Source organism: Triticum dicoccoides, chromosome 5B (genome assembly GCF_002162155.2).
Source record: "Triticum dicoccoides isolate Atlit2015 ecotype Zavitan chromosome 5B, WEW_v2.0, whole genome shotgun sequence".
Taxonomy (NCBI): Eukaryota; Viridiplantae; Streptophyta; class Magnoliopsida; order Poales; family Poaceae; genus Triticum; species Triticum dicoccoides.
The window spans coordinates 10,002,486-10,011,007 of record NC_041389.1 but is presented as its reverse complement, the minus strand read 5'-3'; positions in this window follow the sequence as shown (position 1 = coordinate 10,011,007).

Genomic DNA, 8,522 nt, shown 5'->3' with positions numbered 1-8,522 from the left:
TCCGCGCTGCCGACGAGTACGGGTTGGGGTCGAGCTCCAGCCTAGGAGCATGCCCCTGTCGCCGCTCGCTGAGTCCGGCATGGCCGGCGTGGTGGACAGGCCAGCCGTGCCCTGCTTCCTCCCCGCCTCGTCGCGTGGCGGACGGCGCCGCGCCCTGCTTCCTGGACGCTGGGCGGACGCGCGCGCCCTGCTTCCTCCTCGTCGCCCGGCGTGGCGGACGCGCGGGCTGCGGGACATCGCGGCGGAAGCGGCCGCGGAAGGCTGGCGAGACGCAAAAGTCGTCCACGCAGAGGGTAGCAGTCGGCGGCGGCGGCGGCGTCGTCGTCAGAAAGCAGCCGCGGTCGCAGAGGAGGGGAGCTCGAGGAAGAGTGGGGGGGGCAGAACGTGCGTGGGGGACGAAACGAGTGGATATTTTCTCGATCGCAGGCAAAAAAATTCACCGGCAGCCTCCCAAGGGGCGATAAAAATGCCTCCTGGGAGGCTCTACAGCTGGAGATACTCTTAGCGGTGTCCTAAAGCAAAGATGACGTGTAACTGTTACTCAAAAGAAAAAAAGACGACGTATAACTTTGTGTTACGTACACTGCAGCGGCTTTGTCACGGGGTCGGAGAAATAAAATCCGGCACGCTTTCACTCGTCGGTAGCACCACAAGTGTTGCCGATCCCATGCCAAACCACATGTACATGCAAGATTTTTTTTCCTTAGAAGAAAAGGGGTTGCCTTTGCATCAAGATGTACACGATCATGATTGTCAAAAAAAATTAACGATGTACACAATTATTTTGTATTAATTATTAAGCAGAGCATAGAAAAAAAAGCAGAGTATAAGACAAAGACGACCATTGTCAAATCATTATTGTTGAGTATAAGGATTATTAGGAAGTATAGGATAGACTAGAATTTGGTCTTGCCTTGTCTTGTAATCCAAATTGACCTTTGTACTCCTATTTATATGTCCACGAGGCTCAAGCAATACATCAAATTATTCCACAAATCCCTCTATCCTTTCTAACATGCTATCAGCCTTATCTCGATCCTAAACTCTAGTCGTCGCCTCTTACGCACCCGGGCGCTGCCCCTGGGGCGGTCGGCCTCCATGACCGCCGCCGGGGGCCGCGCCGCCCAAACCTAGGGGTCGTCCACCGGCCGTGTTGGCCGGCTGCCCTAGAGTCTTTTATCCGAGCCCTTGCTCCGGGTTTTTTCGCTCTCTCGCCGTCATTTTGATCAGCGTTTTTCTTTTTGGTTTTTCGATCTATGCTTGACCGGTTTGCGTCGCTCGCCGCCGCCGTCGACATCTCACGCCTCTACTCCGACATCGGCACAACCGGCCGGTGATACGTCTTTGTCGTATCTATAATTTTTTATTGTTTCATGTCAATATTATTCAACTTTCATATACTTTTGGCAACTTTTTATATTATTTTTGGGACTAACATATTGATCCAGTGCCCAGTGCCAGTTCCTGTCTGTTGCATGTTTTGTAGAAACCCATATCAAACGGAGTCCAAATTAAACGGAATAAAAACGGACGGAGATTTTTTTTTGGAATATTTATGAATTTTGAGAAGAAGAATCAACGCGAGACGATGCCCGAGGGGGCCATGAGGCAGGGGCGCGCCCCAGGGGGTCAGGCGTGCCCTGGGCCCTCGTGGCCACCCCGTAAGGCGGTTGGTGCCCTTCTTTCATCGCAAGAAAGCCAATATCCGAATAGAAATCGTGTCCAAAGGACAACCCAATCGGGGTTACAGATCTCCGAGAATATAAGAAACGGTGAAAGGGCAGAATCTGAAAACGCAGAAACAAAGAGAGACAGAGAGATAGACCCAATCTCGGAGAGGCTCTCGCCCTTCCCACGCCATGGAGATAATGGACCAGAGGGGAAAACCTTCTCCCATCTAGGGAGAAGGTCAAGGAAGAAGAAGAAGGGGGGCTCTCTCCCCCTCGCTTCTGGTGGTGTCGGAATGCCGTCGGGGGCCATCATCATCACCGCGATCTACACCAACACCTCCGTCATCTCCACCAACATCTCCATCACCTTCCCCCATTTATATTCAGCGGTCCATTCTCCCGCAACCCGCTGTACCCTCTACTTGAACATGGTGTTTTATACTTCATATTATTATCCAATGATGTGTTGCCATCCTATGATGTGTGAGTAGATTTTCGTTGTCCTATCGGTAATTGATGAATTGTTATGATTGGTTTAATTTGCTTGTGGTTATGTTGCTGTCCTTTGGTGCCCATCATATGAGCGCGCACGTCGATCACACCATAGGGTTAGTTGTATGTTGATAGGACTATGTATTGGAGGGCAAGAGTGACAGAAGCTTCAACCTAGCATAGAAATTGATGCATAGGGGATTGAAGGGAACCAATATATCTTAATGCTATGGTTGGGTTTTACCTTAATGAACGTTAGTAGTTGCGGATGCTTGCTAATAGTTCCAATCATAAGTGCATAGAATTTCAAGTCAGGGATGACATGCTAGCAGTGGCCTCTCCTACATAAAACTTGCTATCGGTCTAGTAAAGTAGTTAATTGCTTAGGGACAATTTCACAACTCCTATCACCACTTTTCCACACTTGCTATACTAACTTTATTGCTTCTTTATCTAAAACAGCCCCTACTTTATATTTACGTGCTTTTTATATTATTGCAAACCTATCCTATCACACCTATAAAGTACTTCTAGTTTCATACTTGTTTTAGGTAAAGCGAACGTTAAGCGTGCGTAGAGTTGTATTGATGGTAGATAGAACTTGAGGGAACATTTGTTCTACCTTTAGCTCCTCATTGGGTTCTACACTCTTACTTATTGAAAGAGGCTACAATTGATCCCCTATACTTGTGGTTATCAAGACCTTTTTCTGGCGCCGTTGCCGGGGAGTCATCGCGTAGGATGAATATTCTCGTATGTGCTTGTTTGCTTTATCACTAAAGTAGATTTTATTTGTTGTTCTCTATCTTTAGTTGTGCATATGGAACACGAAATATCAAAAAAAAATAGGTGTACTTGCTACTCATGGAGATAGGGAACCTCCTAAAACCCTCGATGCTGGTTATCTACACTACTATTAAACAATCAAACAAGAACTTTCTTACGTATACCCAGCAATTAGACCCACAACCCCTCCTGAACCGATCAGCACCACAGGATTAGTCCCACAAATCTTAGTCTAACAGCCATCATTGATCCAATAAATCTGTGATGTGCACTTAGAAATTTCCAATGACTGGCCGTACTCCACCTTCACCTCCACCAGCGAAAAAACTTGTAACTACCGGTCCCGCGTCCCCTACATCTCTCCCCCGCAACCCCTACAATCACGCAACATGCAACCCATCCAGCACGGGAGCCTCCTCGCATTATCTCTTTGGGTTTGAGATGTAGGCGCCGCCGTCCCCCAATCCGTTCCTCCCATTGTCGCTCCGCCCCTCGGCCCATGTTCCACGACCTCCTCTAATCTACCTCCTCCATCGCAACTCATTTGTTTGGAAGTGGCAATGCCTGGTCGACGAATCTCTCAATGGCTCGCGGCGGCGGCTTCCTCGACTTGGACCGGCACTTCGCCTTCTACGGCGCCGGCGCGTACCACAACAACCTGGTAAACGTCTTCATCCACGCGCTCCTAATTTGGCCCATCTTCCTCACACTACTAGGAAAAGGGTTATAAATAGTATGGACATTAATCGCGCACCAGGTATGTGGTGCGCCACTGCTAGTGCGCCACTGCTATATAGCAGTGGCGCACCACACCCACGGTGCGCCATCACTAACATTTTTTTTCCAAAACTAGTAATGATGCACCAGCTTACAATGCACCATTATTAGTTTTAACTAGTAATGGCGCACCACACACACTGTGCGCCACTACTAACATTTTTTTTTACTTTTTTTTCAAAACTAGTAATGGCGCACCACAACCGCGATGCGTCACTACTAACAATTATTTTTTTATTTTTTTGCAAAACTATTAATGGCGCATCACACACCAGGTGCACCATTAGTAACCAGGGTTACTAATGGCGCATTCTTAGGTGGTGCACCATTGGTAACCTGGGACTAGCTAGATATTTTGGACAGCCACCTACCACACTCACTTTCCCCACTTCATTCTCTCCACCTCCTCCTCCAAGCTTGTCTCGGCTGCCTCCTCCTCCTCACCTCATTTGCACCATAGATTCACCCAAATTAAGTGGTTAAATTTCCTTTTTTTGATAGGTAAGTAAGGGGAAAGCTTTCTTTATGTTCTAGATCTACTTTTTTCTCCCTCCAACAACGTGCACATGCACTTTTTATGGCCTAGATCTACGTATGTTTGTGGTGTTGCATATGTTCGTGGTGTTGCATATGTTTGTGTTTGGAGGTACCGGTATTTGAAATATGATAGTTGCCACTATTTTGCTGGAATGTTGATTCATTTCCGTTTCGGCGAGAATTTGGCACTGTGCATTCTTTTTGGTCCTATTTTTAGGCAAAGTCATGCCAAATTTTTTTTGGTTGTAAAATATCATTTTGCTCTACCCCGCAGGCGACCATGGTCTGCACGATGACCGAAGGCATCGTGAATAGGTTTTTGAGCTTCACGAAGGCCGAGATGCTTCAAAAGAACGAGACGGAGACAAAATGTCTGTGTCGAAGATGCAAGCTGAAGAGTCTTATGGACCCGGATTCCGTAAAGGTGCGGGACCACCTGCTCTTGCATGGTTTCATGGATGGATATCGGTGGCAAGATGATGAAGATGATTATGAAGTCGTCCATGGGGGCCGGGCAAGAAATGAGGAAGGGCAGCAAGACAACCGCGATGAGGGCGGGCGAGAAGACGAAGAATCTCTAGGACATGATCACGAAGGAGATGCAGTACACAGTCATCATGTAGAAGATGCCGGACATGATGATGAGGAAGATCAAGACGAAATGCATGATCATGAAGATGAAGATGCCGGAGCAGACGACGATGGACCATCGATGGGCTGGGTGCAGGACCCTCATATTCAAGAGCTGCTTCTCAAGAAGACGGATAACACAAGAGCTGCCGCCCGAGAGAAAGCCAAGCTGGATCAACTGAAGATAGACGCGGTTACTCCATTGTATGAAGGATGCAGGCCCGAGGATACCTGCCTGAAAGTAACGCTCATGGCTCTGGAGATGAAGGTAAAACACAAAATGACCGACGCATGCTTCGACGAGAACATGTCATTCTGGCACGAACGTCTTCCCAAGGGGAACAAGTGCCCGACCATTTTCGACGAGGCGAAGAAAATCGTGTGTCCTTTGAACTTTCCGCATGTGAAATATCATGTGTGCATGAACAATTGCATCATTTATCGGAATGAGCATGCGGAGTCTACCATTATGTCCGATGTGCGGCATCACTCGATACAAGAAGAGGAAGAAAGCTCCTCGAAAAGTGGTGTGGTACTTTCCGATCACTCCTCGTCTGCAACGGTATTTCGTGGACCCTAAGGTAGCAAAGCTCATGCGTTGGCACGCGGATAGGGAGGAGAAGAAGTGAGATGATGACGAAAATGATCCGGAGATAAATAAAAAAGACAAGATGCTGAGTCACCCTAAGGATGCGAGCCAGTGGCAAGCATTGAACTTCGAACACCCTGAATTTGGGAACGATCCAAGGAACATCGTGCTGGGCGCGAGCACCGATGGAGTCAATCCGTTTGGCAGCCAGAGAAGCACACATAGCACCTGTCATGTGTTTGTGTGGATGTACAACCTTCCCCCTGGTTGTGCATGAAGAGGAAGTACATTCACATGAGTATGCTAATTGAAGGGCCGAAACAACTAGGGAACAACATCAATTTGTATCTGGTGCTGCTGAAAGAAGAGCTAGACACGTTGTGGAAAACGCCAGCCAATACGTGGGACGCCGCAGAGAAAGAATATTTCTCTATGAGAGCCACACTGCTCACGACGGTGCACGACTATCTCGGTTACGGATATGTCGCGGGGCAGGTGGTCCACGGATTTTCTGGATATGTCAGGTGCATGGATGACACAACATATCGCCAGCTAGATAGAGATCCCGGGTCTTCGAAAACCGTGTTCATGGGACATCGAACGTGGCTTCACGATGATGACTCATGGAGAAAACGCAAGGATCTGTTTGATGGTGAAACCGAACCCCGAAGAAGCCCGCGTACGAGGAGCGGCGAGGAAATAGACGAGCTGTTGAAAAATTGGAAAGGGTGCCCACCGCCGGGAAAGACGCCAGAGCTGGGAAAGAAGTGAAAGGCACCAGAGCCGCTGCTGAAGGTATGGAAAATGAGGTCTATTTTATGGGACTTGCCGTACTAGAAGATCCTCCGTGTGCCTCACAGCCTTGATGTCATGCATATCACGAAGAACGTGTGCGAGAGTCTGCTTGGTACCCTGCTCAACATGCTAGAGAGGACCAAAGATGGGCCAAAAGCAAGGGCAGACTCGAAATCAATGGGCATCAGGGAGGAGCTTCATGCTAATGATGATGATGATGATGATGATGATGATGATGAGGATGAGGCGAAGGACTCATCGCAAAGGCAAAAAGGCCGAGAAGATCGGAAATGACTTCCCTCCCGCGTGCTTCACTCTAAGTCAGGACGAGATCGAGCTGTTTTTCACCTGCCTCATAGGAGTAAAACTTCCTTACGGTTACGCGGGGAAGATAAGCATATACCTAGACTCAGTGAAGCAGAAGTTCAGCGGGATGAAGTCTCACGACTGTCACGTGCTGATGATGCAGATACTTCCAGTTGCAATCCGTGGGATCATGGATGCGCACGTCCATGAAATGCTTTTTGGCCTATGCAATTTTTTCGACATCATCTCTCGGAAGTCGGTTGGCATGAGGCAACTCAGAAGGCTACAGGAAGAGATTGTGGTGATACTATGCGAGCTTGAGATGTACTTCCCGCCCGCATTCTTCGACGTTATGGTGCATCTGCTGGTCCATATCGTGGAGGATATCATCCAACTTGGGCCGACGTTCCTGCACAGCATGATGCCATTCGAAAGGATGAATCGTGTCGTCAAAGGATATGTTCGCAACATGTCACGTATAGAAGGAAGCATAGCCAGGGGCTTTCTGACCAAAGAGTGCATCTCCTACTGCATGAATTATCTAGGCATCGAGAACCCCATTGGTCTGCTCGTCAACAGGCACCTTGGCAGGCTCGCCGGATGGGGTCACCGCGAGGGTCGCCGTGAAATGCATGTCGACTTTGAGGGTCGACTCGCCGACTTTGAAAGAGCAAACCTAGTCGCGCTACAACACATAGACGTGGTCGATCCTTGGGTGGTAGAGCACAAAACCTTTATTGAGAAGACATACAATGACCAAGGCCAACAGAGGATGGACGGAGATATAATCAAAGAGCACAACTCATGTTTCACGCATTGGTTCAAGGATAAGCTTCTGTCGTACCCTTTACATGAGGATTCTTCCGCGGAAGAAAAACTCATATTCGCCTTGTCACAGGGCGCCGAGCACAACCTGATGACCTATGGGGCATATGATATCAACGGCTATACATTCTACACCGAGGAAAAGGACATGAAGAGCGATGGTTATCAGAACTCCAGGGTAACGATGGAATCCTACACCGGTAACGACAAGGACAGATAGTACGGAAGGATCAAGGAGATCTGGGAGCTGTGCTACGCTGGAGAGAAGGTCCCGATGTTTTGTGTCAGATGGGCCAAGAGCGTCCTAAAAGAAGACCGGTATTTCACCACCATGGTTATACCCGAAGCCAAATCCAAGACCGCGGGCGCAAACGTCACCGCGAAAAATGAGCCATGGGTACTGGCTTCCCAAGTGGACCAATGCTTCTTCATTACCGACCCGTCAAAGCCCAGTCGTGTTGTCGTGAGCAGAGGCAAAAGGAAGATCATCGGAATGGATGGAGTCTCCAATGAGCAAGACTTCGACAAGTACGGCGACCCGAAGATGGAACATGACGACGATGATGAAATACTAGCATACACCACAAGAAGAAGCAGGACCACCCTACCTAAAGGACGTCCGTTCAAGAGAAGAACTCCATTTGCGAAAAATAAGGGCAAGAAGATTGTGAAAAGATAGCTAGCTAAGATCGATTGTATTTAAATTATAGCCTTCATTTCTCGATTGTATTTCGACATATGGAAATGGGCGGCACTTTTTGAATTCGTGAATATTTTGAAATCTGATGATATTTTTTCATATTCATAAATGTTTTCTAAAAAATTACTAGGTGCAACTAAAAATCCAAAAAAAATCAAATAACAAATTTGATGATATTTTTTCATATTCATAAAATTTTTCATATTCATATTTTTTTCATAAATGTTTTGAAATCTGATGATATTTTTACACATTCATAAATGTTTTCAAATTTGATCGTCATTTTCTAAATAATTATTAGATGCAACTAAAAATCCAAAAAAACAGTTAGTAATGGCGCACTAGGGGAGGGTGCGCCATTGCTATGAAGGTATTTATGGCGCACCCGAAGGAGGTGCGCCATTGATATACAAAT